This window comes from Lepidochelys kempii, chromosome 4 (assembly GCF_965140285.1).
Source record: "Lepidochelys kempii isolate rLepKem1 chromosome 4, rLepKem1.hap1, whole genome shotgun sequence".
Lineage (NCBI taxonomy): Eukaryota > Metazoa > Chordata > Testudines > Cheloniidae > Lepidochelys > Lepidochelys kempii.
The window spans coordinates 41151782-41169772 of record NC_136383.1 but is presented as its reverse complement, the minus strand read 5'-3'; positions in this window follow the sequence as shown (position 1 = coordinate 41169772).

The following is a 17991-nucleotide window of genomic DNA, read 5'->3' as shown; positions in this document are numbered from 1 at the left end:
TGGAGGGTGAGAAAACCTGGATTTGTGCTGGAAATCACTTTAGATAAGCTATTACCAGCAGGACAGTGGGGTGGGAATAGGTATTGTTTCATATTCTCTGTGTATATATAAAGCCTGCTGCAGTTTCCACGATATGCATCTGAGGAAGTGAGCTGTAGCTCACGAAAGCTTATGCTCTAATAAATTGGTTAGTCTCTAAGGTGCCACAAGTCCTCCTTTTCTTTTTGCGAATCTTAGGATAGAATAGCAGCTAGGTACAAGGAGGGACCCTGTCCTGCCCATCCCCCCCGTCCCTCCCCCCACCCCTTGAGATGGGACATCCTTCTGACTGAGTTAGTGAAGGCTGACAAGTCCTCATGCACCAAGGAGGTTGCTCCAGTGGATGGAAATACAATGATGAGACAAAGACAAGCTATGGTGAGTGGGGATTTGATCAGCAGGAATATAGACAGTTAGTATGTGATGAATGAGAATCGCTTGGTGACATGCCTGCTGGGTACAAGGGTGGTGGATGTCACAAGACATAGTGACTTCTGATGTGTGCTAGTAGGAGCATGCTGGTACCAGTGATGTAGAGACATGTAGGAGACGGGTTCTGGAAGGTAAATTAGGCTACTAGGTAGAAGGTCCAAGGCTTCAGCTGTAGCTTTTCTCTGAAATTCTTCTAGTCTGACATGGAGGTCTAGCTATGCAGAAGGAATTTCAGGGTCTTAATGCATGATTAAGAAGATGAAACAAAGAAGCATGATTTAAATTTGTTACATGCAGAGGCACTTCTTGGAAAAGGGGGTGGGGGAAACTCCACTTTAAATAAAATAGAACCAGTTTGTTGGCATGTAAAATAAAGTTTTGGAGAAGTGTTTAAACAAAAAGCTGGAAGGGAGCTGAGGAGTACCTAAGACAGACAGATATCTGTTAAATACATTGTGATGGGGTATATAAACCTGCACTAGAAATGAATGGGTTAAAAAGCAACGCTGGGCCCAGATGACCCTCTGCTCTGACACACCTGCAGAGCATGCTTCAGAGGGAGGTGGAGCATAAAAGGGAAGCCAGACAGCTCAGAAGGGGACTGATAAAGCAGGGAAAAGGACTTGCCTTGGGAGCATCTGAGATGGGATCCTGCAGAGCCCTGTCTTAGTGAAGAGAAGCTTACCTGGTGGGCCCGGACATACTGAAGGTGCAGCTAGTACCTTTTTCTATGACCTTTCTGCTACAGAATGCAAATCATGGACCAAAGAGTAGGTGGTAGGAAGTGGCCCAAGGAGGGCAGCCTTAAGATGCTCCTGAGCACCAGACCTTTGGTAACCCTTGTAGGTCCCTGGGCTGGAGCCCTGGGGAGAATAGGCTCCCCTACCAACCCCTCTTTGTACTACGAAAGGACAGACCCCCTCCTGGCCCCGCTCTGTGATGATTCCAGCAAGTGCCAACCATTATAAACATCTATAATACAACAGTATCTGTGTATCCTGTAATGGGGACGATTTAAATAGCAAATAACTGGGACAGGATAAAAACACAGTGATAAAATCAGCAGCATGTCAGATTAAGGAGTCAAATAGAAACATGCACGCAGTCAAGAGTAAAAACCCATAAGGGTTATGTCCCTCTTTAAGGGGTGATGTAGCCAGCCATATCTGTGCCATAATTATTTGATGCTTCCCAGCTAAAGGGGTGGGGCTAAGAGGGTCGGGTGACAGCTTAATGGGCATCTGAACCTTATAAAGGGCTGAGAGGGCTCAATTAGTGGTACTACGGTAGCGGGTAGGCTCCTGTGGCGGCCCATGGACTAGAGTCTGCAGGAGGCTGTGTATTCCAGGGGAATCAGACAAGGGCCCAGTATTCCATAGCAGAAGCAAAGTCTCTCCCAGCTACCCTGGAGAAGGGTGAGTTTGTAAGTCCTTGGTGCCTCTGAAAGTCAGGCCAAGCTTTTACTCAGGAGCCTAAATATACATTTAAGAATCTAACTTTAGGTTTCAACTTTGAAAATGTGTCCATAATTCCAAAAAAGATATTACATAACTCTTGGCCCGAATTCAGACCAGATATAAGCAGATTCAATTTGATTTCACTGGAGTTGCACCAATTTACACCAGGTCTGAATTTGGTGGTAAGGTGCTATTCAGCTTAGGTGTTTGGTGTTTTTGTTTTGTCTTTTATGTATCTTGAGTACACGACTACACAAGGTCTCAGTGTGTGGATGAGACAACTGTATTCAAAGGAGGGATTAAGGCTTATTGGGAACTGGGGAACTTCTGGGAAAGGAGGAGTCTATACAGGAAGGATGGGTTCCAAATAAACCAAAATGGAACCAGATTGCTGGCATATAAAATCAGAAAGGTCGCAGAGGAATTCTTAAACCAAGGGTTGGGGAAATGCTGACAGCTGCAGAGGCACACACAGTTCAGACAGATACATCCATTGGGGCAGGATTTATTTTAAAGGATACTTTAGTTTATATCCTAGTGAAGAGGATAGAAGTTGATTAATGTACAAGTAGGAATTGAAGGGAAACAGTCAAGTGAAAGTCAAATTACATCGCATGAAGGCAGACAACTAAATACTAAGTGTTTGTATACAAATGCAAAAAAGTCTAAATATTAAGAAGGGAGAACTTGAGTGCCTGGTATTAAATGAGGACATTGATATAATAGGCATCACAGAAACTGGATGGAATGGCGATAATCAATGGCACATGGTAATACCAGGGTATAAAATATATAGGAATGATAGCGTAAAAGGCGTGGCACTGTATGTGAAAGAAAGCATAGTCTAATAGTAAAAATGAAACAAACAGTGCCATAGAATCTATGAATAGAAATGTCATGCTTGAATAATAAGGATATAGTAGTAGGAATAGGATGATGAAGGTGACTGTGAAATGCTTGAGCTGATTAGATAGGCTACAAAAACAGAAAACTGAATAGTAGTGAGGGATTTCAACTTTCCCCATCTTGACTGAGAAATTGTCACTTTAGGATGGGAAGCAGAAATAAAATTTCTAGACTTCATTAATGACTGCTTCTTGGAGCAGCTAGTTCTACAATCCACAAGGGAGAAGGCAATTCTTGATTTAATCTTAAGTGGCACATAGGATCTGGTCCTAGAGTTGACTAAAGGGCTAGATGACCCTTGGTCCACCCCAGTGTGGCCATTCTTATGTTACCACTTTTAGTAACTTTCTAAATAGGTAACAAAAAGCAATATAGTATAGATGATTATTTATGGTTACTATGAAAAATATCTTCCGCCAAATCACTAACCATAAACTAGAGTATTTGCAGCATATGTGAAAAAATGCTTTATTTACAAGCATCAGGCAACTCTTCTATGACCTTCGGTTCACACCTACTGTGCACCCCTGCATTATCTGCTGCAGTATATAATCTGCTAGCAGGTGATTTATGTGGCCTGATTTGCTGCTGTCAGGTACCTCTGATTTGTGAACAAGTTGGAATGAGCCTAAAGGAAGGGGTGGGATGGTGAAAGAAGGATGCTTGAAGGAAAGGTTATGCATCTCTGTGCTCTAAAAGACAAAACATATAATTTTTCAAAGCAGCTCTGTAATTTTTACCTTGCCTGATCATCTAGTAGGAAGAAAAACTGCTATCTGATGACAGCCCTGAAACAGAAACATTTGAGAAGGCTTCTTTATCTGCAGGTATAAATAATGGGAAAAGTGGGGAATAAGCAAGAGGCTTGGTTGCCTCTGACATGTGGAATAGCATCATTGGCATGGCATTGTTTGAAATGTCAGGAGGAAGAGACTTGCTGACAATAAAAACAACACACAACATAAACTCAGAAAGAAACTGGCAACTTATTTATATTTTGTCTGTTCTCAGTCCTCCCCCTCCCCACTGGGTTCCAATCCACCACTGCCACTGGGACCACCAATCCTAGTCTCCCTACCCAGGGAAAGTCCCTCCTTTCTTCCATCCCCATCTATGACTTGCTCTGTGTAGCAAAGGGTCTGATCCTAGGAGATCAGTGGAAAAGTGAAGTAGGGGGTCTCATAGGTCATATTGATTGTGGGGGAGGCAGCATTGAAATCTTTCTTAAAACAGCCTCCTCCTATTTTCCCATCCCATTCTGAATCCCTCTGCTTCCCAAGCACCACCTAACTCCCCTGCAAGTCTGTCCACTCCCTCTGAAGTTTCTCTGACATTCCCTCCAACACACTTTCTCTCTCTCTCACACACACATACACACCTCATGCCATGAATTCTCTTCTCACATCAGCACTCACATAATTCTCTTTTTCTTACACTTTCTAATAGAGCAAGTCAAAACACGTGATTCAAACACTCCTGAAATATGAGCGGAGGTTTTTAAATCCTAGATCTGAATTTGGCAGTTTGAATTAACCCTAGAATGTTGGTACCCTGCCCATTCATTTTAAAGGAGACGCTGCCAGCTACTACATTTTGGACCCAAACATTCAATCCACACTTCTATAGCAAGTACCAGGTGTTATCTTATCACCTGCAGGTACTTTTGTGATATCCAGCATTTCTTCCTACACCTGTGATGTGAAGTGTGATTAACATGTATGTCATCTGTAAGCATCTTTAATCGATAGGTGCAATCAGAATTTAAGATTCCAGCATTAACAATGCACTGTACCAACAAAAATGAATGCATAACTACTCTCCATTATTTAAGAAATAGAGAAATGTGCTGAGTGATATGCTAATCTTTTAAATCACATCAGTCTACTTGAGAGTTGGAAAGCGCTATTTATTATCTATCCTGGTTTCATAGTTGTGGTTTCCAGCTTTGGTGGAAAGGTGAGGATACCAGGTTTTTACTCTGGCTTGAAGCAGCTGTTAACAACACTTCAAAAATCAATTATTTGTCCTCAAAAGTTTACACTGCATTGGCAGAGCCTGTAAATTGGTCCAAATGATTAGTTTTCAATGGTATCAATGCTCAGGAGTTTGGAGCATGTCAGAACACCATTCTGCAGAAATCTGCCTTACAGACCAAACTGGCTGTTGACGTGCCTTCTGAATGAAATTGTTGAGTGATAGAAGCACATCAGCAGTGGACGGGACAAATATAAGGAGAACATTTTGAAGCAAGAACATCCCTTGCACCACAGATCCAGGTGATAAATTTTGTTTGAATTAAAATCTCATCAGTGTAATTATCACTCTATCCTCCCTCACCCTCAGGGACAGAGCCTGCCTTCAGGTTGGTTCTACACTGGGCCCAGCTCCAGTGTAGTTTGGAGCAGCTTTAGGGGTGCTTTAAAGTGTACTAGTCATCTAGGGTCTGCAACACCCAGAATGCCAGGCAAAATTTGATTTTGTTTTGATTTGGCATGAAAATAGAAACAAAACAAAACAAAAAATAAATTTGCTGAAAGGGAATGAAGCCTTACAGGTTGCCCTGGAGTCATGCAGCTTGGAAGCCCTGGGCTTCTGAATCTGAGGCAGTCCATATGACAGGCTGCCTAGGAGCTTGTAGTCCTGGGGTTTCCAGGCTCCTGGCTGTCTATCAGCCCACCAGGCAGATTACCAAAAAGCTAGGAGCCTGGAAGCTTGGCCTCCCTGGCACGGCAGTGGGTGGATCAGCTGGCAGTAAACCAGGCAGGTGTCAAAACCTGCTCAGGAGTCCGGGTTCTGTCACAACTACACTGCAAAACATGGCCATTTTGTGAATCAGCATTCTCTGTCAGAAAGTTCCATCAGCATTAGAGCTGGTCAAAAATTCTCTAACAAATCATAATAGTAGCACTTTGCACCCATTTTTCACACGTGCAAGGCAGTGGAGAATCAGGCCCAAAGAGCGTCCTGTATAAAGAAATTTCTGCTGACCTAGTTAATAAGCTTTGCAAATAAATGTGATTGTGAGGGTCACAGTTTTAACTGGCCCTAAATTAGGATTTTTGGGACTTAATTTTTCTGAGAACATGGGCTAATGTAAAGAAAGTAATATTTTATGGATGCTTATCATGTATTTCTCTGGCATTTATAATATAGTATAATATTGTTCTATACTAATTGTATTTTTATGAAAGCAGGAACATTCTATAATACAAAAATTGTCAATTTTCACAAATTCATAACTACTGATCTACTTTCCATCCAGTTTTTCCCTTAAATCTCAGTATGATCTACAAACAAGCCAAGGTTGAACACTATTGGCTCAGCTGCTGTCAAGTAATTCACATTCGAAATAGCTGTTGGAATATGTGTGTTTGTTTTTCAACAGACTGTACTAAAATACAGCTATAGCTTATGGAAATAACACAAAAATTCACCTCTGGGCTGAGATCAAGCATAGAAAATGTCAGCCGTAATGGAATTTGCTTACTGAAGTTATGAGCAATTTAAAAAGGGAAGTTAGGACGGCAGATGCATTTCAATCTTAACTAAACTGGTCACTACTGTTACATATAAGTAGTGTGTGTGGGCACATATTTACAAGTTTCTATATACTGGTAATAAACATATTACTTGTGTGTGTGTGTGTATATATATATGTATATATATATATATATATAACATGTAAAAATGTTTAGGCCAAAACAAATGATTAAACCTCTTATTAGGGTGTACGGGGGGAGGGTTAGAATGGAAATACTGGCACCACTGTAACAAATATCCTACCATGCACAGGTAAACAAAAATCACATGATAATGTAACACATTATCAAAGAAGTGATATGTAAACACTGGATCAAAGTCCATCAAAGCTCCCAGACTGCAGGGTAGGAAATCCCTGCTTTCTCCTATTTCAAATGAACTCTAGATAAAAAAAGTTGCAATGATCTAAGTAGCTTTAAGGAGATGAGTGAGCACTTACTTAGGAAATGGCATTGTGTTAAACATACACTGTTAATTCAGGTGTTGCCTTCTGGCAATTTGTATGTTCTTAAATATTAATCTTTGAAATTTAATAGGTATAAATAGAGAGAAATGCTTTTTATGTTTAGTCTTCAGCACAACATTATTTTTCACTCTTCCTTTAGATTGTAAACCACATGGACAAAGCTGTAACCTCAGTCAGAAATGTAATACTCTATTTTTTTATACTGTGCAGCACTATTTTACCATTGAGGTAATGATCAAAGCTATAAGAATCAGAAAAACACTCCAGGCCTCAGTTCAGGTCTCTTTTAGTGATGCCTTTTGTTCAAACTATCTGGAAAGCTTTTATTGAAATAGACGCTGTTTCATAAATTGACTAATACGATAAAAGAAGGCAAATGTGGGAGATGCTATGTGCCATATAAATAGTTTAGTGAGACAAAACTCTTCTAATCAAAAAAGCAATGAGAAAAAACTATGCCTAATCCTGGAAGAAAGATTTTAGAGATATAACTGCACTATGTATCAACCTACCATTGGGTCAGGAATGAACATTGCTGACAAATCAAATCCTGAATGGAGTGCATAGCCTTATCCTGGACACAACTTTGCTAGCTATTTGCACACTTAAAATGATGGACCCAAGCCACAAAGCTCATATTTAGACTGTAACCCAGTTTGGAACTACTTTAAAGCCAGTTTATTATTTATATAGCATGAAAACTTTTCATGGTGCTTGATGGAACAAATTAAAAAAACACCAAACAAACCTGCATCCTCCATCCTGACAGGCTTACTGTCTAAGGCCTCACAATCTAAGCCTCTTAGATTTATACACATGCTTATAGGCACTCCTGTATAAAACTGTATGATTTATAACTATACCAATGGGTATAACTGTGTTAGAGGCCCAGGATCTTACTTTAGGTACATGATAATGAGTGAGAATAGGTAGAAAAGGATAAAATGCAAGGAGTATATTATTGCTTGGGTTTGATGTATGCATACCTTAATTTTGGTGGTGTTTTAGCTTTTGGTTTTGCATTTTGAAATGAACCCTGTACCCAGTCCCTTTCTCCCTCCTCCATCCCACTTCCTAATAGTGTTGGCAGGTGTTTGGAGAGGAAGCCTAGTGTCCTGCCAGCCTCCCTCCAACAAAGGGGTTTCCCTTTCAGAGGCTGACCAAGAGTTGTGCTTCTCTACCCACCCCTACCAAACTCTGGTTTCCATTGGCAATTTCTAAGGGCACTGAGCTGGCCTGCTTGCTCTTCTAAATCAACAGGCCCCAATAGCTCTTCTTTGCATCCTCTTGTTCTGTCCCCTTTAAATGTAAATTGCACTGTAGCATTTATACCTCAAAGCGCACCACATGATGGGAAATCCCCAACTATACAATAGCTTTGTTTATATTGGACTTAAAGTGAAGGCCTCTGAATTAACTATAAGGCTGGCCCTGTCTGGGTCACCATCAGGAATTGTTTCTGGGACTTCTGGATCTAAATGCATGAACCTCTTCTGTTTTTGAGCTAAGGGCTGGGTCCTTTAGCTCAGAGACAGTAGCTGACTCACAAAGAGAAACATCCCAAATTTTAATGGTGCACAGCAAAATTAGGTCTGCAATAGTCTGGATCTTTCAGACTTCCTGACATAATGCCTCTTACTTAGCTTTTCAGGGAGGGGTTCAGACCAAAAACACTAGGGAAGGAGTGAGAGTTTTATTTGGTTTATTTACTGGTTAGCGCCTAATTTTTAAGGTGAATGGGCAGTTTACCATTCAAATTACATTATCAAAATACAAATCAGTTAGTAAGTGTTCAGAGCCAAGTTTATGGTTATAAAGTAAAATAAACAATTAAAATGGGTTTTAAAAAACCCAGCCAATTCAATTAAAATTGGCTGTCTGGAGCCATCGAAAAAATGCAATATAAACAGAGCTGCATGATTTGCAGGGTGGAGCTGGCATGGCAGCAAATCATACAGGTATATACCTGTCTCCACACTTTGGCCCAAAAAGCCTACACTGTGCTCTTCTTGGGATCAGAGAACAGAAGTCAGGACTTCAGTGGTTAAATGTGGGAGTAGAGAACTTACATACAGTAAGTACCTGTTCAAACAGTCCCCGCTCTGCTTAAACATCTATTGGTCTAGACTCTAGATGATTTTAGATTCTGTGCTTCACTAAACAGCTATCATGCTGATTGACACTCATCATCACCTACCCACTCCTCTGAACTTCTGGAAATATTTTACAATTCATTGCCATCACATCAATGTTGAGCTAAATTGACAATGGGTACTGTGTGGCTAAGACTCCTTTCCCAGTAATAAAAAAGTTACCCCCTTGTGTCAGTTCCTATTAGCAAACTTCATGAAGTTGTATGGAACAGCACCATATTAGATTAGGCCAGGAGGCATGAATTTGAATGGAGAAATCTGTCTTTCGAAACAGACACAATAGCTTATTTTATACATATTTTATATATTGTTTATATAGTATTTTATATATTTTTTAAGATATTTTAAACAGCTTTTAGTTTTTGACTTCAGCTCTTGGATTTTCTCTTTTTGTCTCCATCAGGTTTTTTTTACTTCTGATTGGCTCCTGCATTTTTGGTGCTTGCACTCCAGTTCAGTAAAACACTTCTACACATACTTAACTTTAAGCATATGCTTAAGTCCCGTTAAAACCAATGGAAATTAAGCATGGCCTTAAGTACTTTGCTAAATCGGCTTAAATCTGTATCCTTCCGTCTTATTTTGGAATAGGGAGAAATTTGGGAAACAGTTTAGATCAGTTCAAAGCTCTAAAGAACGTTGTCTTTGGAGTTCAGCAATAAATAACAGCTCATCTATCCTGATTTAAAGCATATTTCAGAAAAAATATTGGCAAAGAAAATGAGCCACAAAAGAAAAGAGACTCTATACATGTGCTGAGCTAGATTCTTACCTATATGTGCAGGGATTTATCCTCTTCAAAATAGTTCACTGATTATGAATATCACTCAGGTTGAATCAGGCTGCCTGAGCCTGAAGGGGACTAAAAGCTGTTGTATTGAGTCCGCAGGCTACAAGAGGAAATACAACTTACAGAATGTTGTGTGGTTGTGTGTATTCTTTTTAAATATATGAAACAAAATAATAGTTTTCTAACTGGAGTAACCAAATTGGAGGTCACCTTTTCTGTCAGAGAAGTGCTTCAGCTGAATAGAAATGTGCCTTCAATCTTCCCAACCCAATTGTAATGATAAAATATTATTGCCAAGAATTTCCAAAGTGACTAGTGATGGGGAGTTCCTCAGATCTGGGAGACCTGCTAGACACTTTAAAGAGACCTTAATTGAGTCTCCCCAAATCACTTGTCACTTTTGAAAGTATGTGTTCCTAGGGTATTGTGGGGCCAATTCTGAACTGATGCATCTTCATATCCCCCTACCAAAGGCCGCACCTATTCTTCCTTCTTAAAAACTATCTTTGTCAGTTCTTTAATGTTTTCCTTTGAAAAATGAGAGTGCTCATTTAACAAAATCCTCCTCTAAATTGAATTTGCCATAAAAGCAACTCAGTCAACAAACAGATAAGGGCACTTAGGAAAAAAAAGTTGATGTGGTTTGGATGACGGCAAATACTTTTCGCTTTGGTAGGGCAATCTGCCAAATAGTCCTCCATTATAAGCTTTGGAGCCAGCAGTTTTTCCACACAGAGCTGAGTTGACCGGTTTCCTCCTGGGATAATTGCAAACTTCATTCTTCGGGGACACAGTTGTTTCTGACAGTATAAAACGCAGGACATCTTTGATGTAAAATCTGGCTATAACAATGAATAGTCATCCCATGCAACAGAAAGTGTTTGTCGTAGAAACTGTGCTTAGAGATGCCAGCTCAATGGAACGAGCTGGTAAATTTTGATGAGTTACCAGTCTGTAGAGCTACCTCACAAATCTGAATATGCTCCGCGTACAGCAGTGTCTTTGGATTCTTGACTAGGGGACAATTTTAGGCTCCCATGAATGGGTACACTATAGATTATGTGTTTGTATGTACAATATGCACTGGATTAAACTTTTAAATGTACGTTGTAGAAGAAAGCCACGTATTTCAACCTATCCCTCTTTGTTTCTATTTCATATTTGTGATGAGGAAGCACAACAGTGCAGTGACTTGACTCTAAAGGGCTACACTATAACTCTACCACCTGCTCTGAGCAAGAGCACTTAGCTGCACCAACTCAGGAGCAGACCAGGGAATGAGGGGCAGCTACATTGGTAGGTAGCCATCAACTGCTGGAACGGGGGCAAACTCCCAATGCACACACAGCCTTAGACACAAATATAAGCCAGGTCTCATTTTAAAAGCAATTATAGCTCTCTCTGGGGACTAGCCAGGGTATCGAGACTAGGCTATCAAAGATGACTAAATATATTTTTATTAAAATCTAGATATTATCATGATACAAAAAATAATTCATACATTAATGTATATTTTTAAACCATAGAGTGACTCTATGGATGTTGTGCTACAGAATGTGGATAGAAATGTATGTAGTATTATGTCTATACTGTCACCATCATTCACAGACATTCACTGTTCAGTTCACTTTATAAAATGATTGGGCCCCTAGTGTTGCAGGCTGTTTGAGAAGGATTTGTTTTTGGGAAGCACAGTTCCTCCTGGAAATGCCCTTGTTGTTGGCACCTCTGAATCACTGTCTGCTCAGGCCAATAGATAAATGCCACAGTTTGGCCCCTGGTGTCAAAAATAGTAATGAACCAGATTCTCAGCTAGTTCAATCAATGTAGCTTCAGTGAACTCAATGAACCCACCCAGACTTACACCTACACCTGCTGAGGATCAGTCCAACAGTATCCATCTGTACATCAAGCATAGTTCAAAGCTCAGTCTATATAAATCCTAACATTATTATGATAGTTTCACACACCTTCCTTCTCATGTTGAAGGACTGTGTGGTGTTAACAGGAACTTCGAGTCTCTCTCTCTCTCTCTCTTTCTGTGTGTGTATGTGTATTTCACTAATGCAGCCTACTGGCCAAATTCTCCTTTGAATTCAACCATGGCAACTACACTGAAATCACTGGTGTGATTCAGGGGAGAATTTGGGCACATCTATTCTTTTGGGCTTTTTAAAGTGCAATCAGAAAAAAAGATGATGTGTTTTACGTGGTAAATTTTGTCATTTCCATATCGCTGTTGAGATTGATGTATATGTCCGCTTTCATAGTACATATAATGCTGCAAAATTTAGCAGATTGTGTGGTCAATAGAGACAGAGTGACAGCAAACAAGTCGTGATGTACAGTAGGATGATCAAGAATAGGCAAATAAATTCTACAGAATACATTTGATTTATATTAGTTGGAGAAAGAATTGAATAGTTCCAAGTGAGGAACATTAAAGGAAAAGGGAAGGAAGTATGATCTTCTCTCCCAAAGATTTTAGCACAATCTACAATCCTTAAGCAGGCATAGAAGTCAATGGAAGTTTTGCTTGAATAAAGACTGCAAAATCGGATCATCGGTAGGTGACCGAGTGGGTAATCGCAAAAAGAAAAGGAGGACTTGTGGCACCTCAGAGACTAACCAGTTTATTTGAGCATGAGCTTAAGTGAGCTGTAGCTCACAAAAGCTCATGCTCCAATAAATTGGTTAGTCTCTAAGGTGCCACAAGTCCTCCTTTTCTTTTTGCGAATACAGACTAACACGGCTGGTACTCTGAAAAGAGTGGGTAATGTTATTCTTGTGAAGTACCTTTCAGTTTGTTTCCCATCACCTTACTCTGCAATAAAGAGACCTTGGTCGTTCATGTGTCAGCAGAGGGCACTAGTACTCTAATAATGAAGCGCTGTCTTGAAATGGGCTCACAATATATGTGACCTCTACACAGCTGTAAATCTTAGAACTCTCTTAAAACACACTGTTCTCTCATTTTTTAATTCTTTCATAGTATGAATTACTAAGTATGGCCATAATACCTGCCAATTAGAATATACTCTTTCTTTCAATAGCAACAACATACCAAAGCCTAATTAACTGTTTTAGGACCACAATATTGGATATCATGTTCAAACATTGTGAAATTAATGAAAATTGGGTCACTTCCCTTCCTTCCAACTTGTGTCAGAAATCAAAAGCTCTGTGTCTCACATAAATAACACACCCTGTCAGAAAACATGTTCATAGTCTCTCTCATCTTCTTTTGTTCTTTTGGCACTTGCATTTTATTTAAAAAATTTTCATGGTTGATTGTGAATAATTAAAATCACAGGCATCACCTCCATCTATGGGGAAAGCCAGTAGAATTTACTGATATCACTCAAGAATGTGCACATCTCTGTTTTAACATTAAAATATTGATAGAGGACTTGATCCCAAGAGGTGCAAAGTTCTCTCAACTCCCACAGATTTCAGTGGGAACTAAACACTTCTCAGGAGTGCTCAGCACCTTATGGGGAAAATGATGGATTCCCTGTAACCTGAAGTCTTTAAATCAAGATTTGAGGACTTCAGTAACTTGCCCAAGGCTTATTGAAGGAGTGAGTGGGTGAGTTTCTGTGGCCTGTGATGCTCAGGAAGTCAGACTAGATCAGCAGTTCTCAAACTGTGAGTCGGGACCCCAAAGTGGGTTGCGACCCCGTGTTAATGGGGTTGCCATTAGACTTGTTGGGGCCAAACCCCAAGCCCCACTACCGGGGGCTGAAGCCAAAGCCTAAGGGATTCAGCCCAAATGCAGGGCTCAGGTTACAGGCCGCCTGTCTGAAGCTGAAGCCCATAGGCTTTGGCCCTCTGCCCCGAGCTGGTGGGGCTCAGGCAGGCTCAGGCTTTGGCCCCTCCTCCTGGGGTCGTATAATAATTTTTGTTGTCAGAAAGGGGTCACGGTGCAATTAAGTTTGAGAACCCCTGAACTGGATGATCATGATGGTCCCTTCTGGCCTTAAAGTGTCTGAGTCAAGCCCACACGCTGCTTTCCCCCGACCCTTTCATAATATATAACCTGGCCTAACCAATTAGTCTGTAGCGTGGTAGTACAGAGTGCACTGGGCTGTCTATGCTAGCATTCACAGATTAGACATCAGAACGGCCATACTGGGCCAGACCAAAGGTCCATCTAGCCCAGTATCCTGTCTTCTGACAGTGGCCAATGCCAGGTGCCACAGAGGGAATGAACAGGTAATCATCAGCTGATCCAACCCCCTGTTGCCCATTCCCAACTTCTGGCAAACAGAGACTAGGGACACTATCTCTGCCTATCCTGGCTAATAGCCATTGATTTGACCTAGCCTCCATGAACGTATCTAGTTCTTTTTTGAACCGTGCTATAGTCTTGGCCTTCATAACATCCTCTGGCAAAGAGTTCCACAGGTTGACTGTGTGTTGTGTGAAGAAATACTTCCTTTTGTTTGTTTTTGAACCTGCTGCCTATTAATATCATTTGATGCCGCCTAGCTCTTGTGTTATGAGAAGGAGTAAACAACACTTCTTTATTTACTTTCTCCACACCAGTCTTGATTTTATAGACTCCTACCATATCCCCCCTTAGTCGTCTCTTTTCCAAGCTGAAAAGTCCCAGTCTTATTAATCTATCCACCTACAGAAGCCATTCCATACCCCTAATACTTTTTGTTGCCCTTTTATGAACTTTTTCCAGTTCCAATATATCTTTTTTTGAATGGGGCAACCACATCTGCATGAAATATTCAAGTTGTGGGCATACCATTGATTTATATAGAGGCAATATGATATTTTCTGTCTCATTATTTATCCCTTTCTTAATGACTCCCAACATTCTGTTCACTTTTTTGACTGCTGCTGCACATTGAGTGGACATTTTCAGAGAACTATCCACAATGACTCCAAGATCTCTTTCTTGAGTGGTAATAGCTAATTTAGACCCCATCATTTTATATGTATAGTTGGAATTATGTTTTCCAATGTGCATTACTTTACATTATCAACATTGAATCTCATCTGCCATTTTGTTGCCCGGGCACCCAGTTTTGAGAGATCCTTTGGTAGGTCTTCTCAGTCTGCCTGGGACTTAACTATCTTGAGTAGTTTTGTATCATCTGCAAATTCTGCCACCTCACTGTTTACCTCTTTTTCCAGATCATTTATGAATATGTTGAATAGGACTGGTCCCAGTGCAGACCTTCACTTTGATTCAGCAAAGCACATAAATGGGTAGTCTCCATTTCTATTCAGCAAAACAGTCACATATTTACCTTTAAATACATACTTAAATCCCATTGAAGTCAATGGGTCTTGAGAACATGCCTAAGGCTTCAATTCAGGAAATATTTAAGCAGATGCTATTCAGGACAGTGTAAGATTTAAGCATGAGTTTAAAGTTAAGCATATACTTAAGTGCTGTCCTGAATATGGATGCTTTCCTGGATCAGGGCATAATAGAAGAAGACATTGAACTGGAATGTAAAAAAAAAAAATCTGTTAAATTTCAAAAGTCAGGAATATTCCCCAAATGGCACTCAGATCTAATTCAACGCCCCCTTGATCAGAGTCCCATTGATATTGATGAGCTTTGGATTGGGTCCAACAAAGGAGAGGGAAGGAAGGAGGTGTTGTAACAATACCCTGTTGTCTGACCTCTGGAGTGACATTGATGATAGCCTGGAATGAAGCGTTGCAAGTACTACCCTTCATGGAGGAGTGAAGGTTACACAAGGCTAGCATGGTGCAAGGCAGCAACAGAAGGAAATTGTGCTGTAGATAGGGTACCTGAATATTTTGTGCACCACCCTTCCTGAAAAATGCACAGGCAGGCTTTAATAGAAGGTGTTAATTTTGTATGTACTGACTGTGTGACGTACCAGTCTGATATGTACAGTAGCATTTGCTACTGGAACCTGATAGAGCTGACTTACTGCAAACTTGAAAACAAGAAGGTGACTTTTGTGTTAGATGTTTGGAGAAGCCGGGTGCTGAGTATATAATGTGAGTCTGTTGCCATGTTCCCCCAGCATAAACATAGCTTTTGAAAAGCTTTTAGCTTTATTTTTCTTTTAAAGAAGTGGAATGGATAACATCAAATAAACAGAATTAGAACATAGTCATAAATGTGTCTAGATTTACATGCTCTAGATGATGATATACCCATTCATTTAAAAAAAATCCAGTTTATTTCCTTGGGTTTATGCTTCAGTTGGAAGGATCTGATGTGGATGCTGGAGCTGCTAAGTAGGGCTGAGTGAAAAATTCAAATTTCAATTTATTCAAATGTCACTTTTTTCAAGCAAATTGTCAGTGATTGTATTGCAAAACTCTCATATTTATTCTTGATTCAGGAATTCTTCAGTCATTATTTTCTTGGTCTGCAGACTGCTGCTGCAAATATACACAATTCACAGCATGTTGGTTAGCTTCAGAAGCCAAAGGTATGCGGGAGAGTTCCTGTTTCCTGATTAGATTATGTGTGTAACTGAATGACACAACATGAATTACAAATGTTACAACCGAATATACAGTTTGAACAGTGCAGTAATCTTGGTTCCAAAATTTGAGGAGTGGAGGGGGCAAGTTGCTGGCAGCATAAACCAACTTGATCTCATCCTGCCATGAGGTTCCCCAGTGGCATCATGCCCCCTATTTATATTTCAGAGTTGCATTTATAATACAATTAAAGTGTATGCATGTTTTATTAAAACAGACACACACACACAACTTTCCAGTCTGTTTTCCTCAAGCTTTATTTTTAATAATTTTAATAGGAGTGATAAATATTTCACTCTGATTTTATGTATACATTAATCTTGCATTTCTACCAGCTTTGGGCTATTCTGTGTTCTTTACTGTGGGAGCTCCCAGGGATAGGCACTATGCCTCTGGGAGCTTGGAGGGATGCAGACATTGCAGCACCCCTTAAAAGGGTGCAATGTTTACTCCACCTTGCCCAGGGCAACTAAGCTAGTTGATGCAAAAGGCAGCATAAGAACATGTCCTTTCCCCACTCACTTTGAGCAGGCTAGAACCACTTGTCCTGGCCTTAGGGAGGCCTCTCCTTGCTCTTGTTGCTATCCCTCCAGCTAACCTGCTTCTCCATCTTCTCCCTTCCACTGCAACCTGCATCTTGTCACAATCCCTAGCCAATTCTATACAGTTTGATTCCCAGATACTGGGTATCTGATGTTGTTAATGCCTAACATTGTTTCTGGTTCCTAATGAATTCCCTCAAAGTGGATGAATCACCCTAATGTTTCATATTTTTTACATATTCAGTTTACTTTTTTTCCTCAGACGTTTTTCATATTTATCTCTCCTCAATATACAAGACATTTTTCTTTCCCCACTCTGCCTCTATCTATAGTGTTTTCCCTTTAGTGCTTTCTCTTTCTCTAGTCTGGCCTTTCCTTTCCCCCTCCTTCTTCCACCCACATCTCTCACTACAATCTCCATATGTCATTCATTCATATTCCTCATCTTATGGTTCCTTCTCCCTCTTTGAGCAGCAATACTTCCTTCCCCTTGCCCCTCCCCCCCTTTAATCTGGGAAATTTCCAGCATCTCTCTCTTTATCCAGGGTTTGTGTTGGGCAGGTAAGGAAAGAATCTGAATATCATTCACTCCCCCAACCTGGTGCACGTAGCCAAAACCAGTGAAGTCTCCTCTCTTTGTTTTGCCCTAGACTCTAACCAGCAAGAAGGAAACAGCAACTTCTTTGCAACAGAGCTGCCTCTTCCTCTTTGCTGCTGAGGAGGTATGCTCCAACTTCAACTAGAAGTTGTTGTGGGGAACTGAGTACATCTAGACTCAGCACTTGTCCTTCTCCCTCCTCTGCTGGCCTGTCTCTTCATCCCACTATCTAAGCAGGAAATATGCGGAGAGAGGCACTGTATCATTCAATCTGCCTAAAAGTTGAGGAATCTCCAATGATACCTCTGGATACAAAAATTGCTGTTGGCAAATATTTAATCTTTTGAATTTATAATTCTGTCTGCATCTAGGCTAGCAAGGCTTGCATTGTCAAATACTTGCAGAAAATGCACACAAAACATACACCTGACCTGAAATTTGCTTTCAAACTTGAATGAATGTTGTTTGAAAAATTCTTACACTTGTATCTCATCTCTAATATTAAGTAGTGTCTTACATCACTGACCCTTACGCAAAATATGAAATGCATCTGGCACTGCGCATTATAAAGTATTA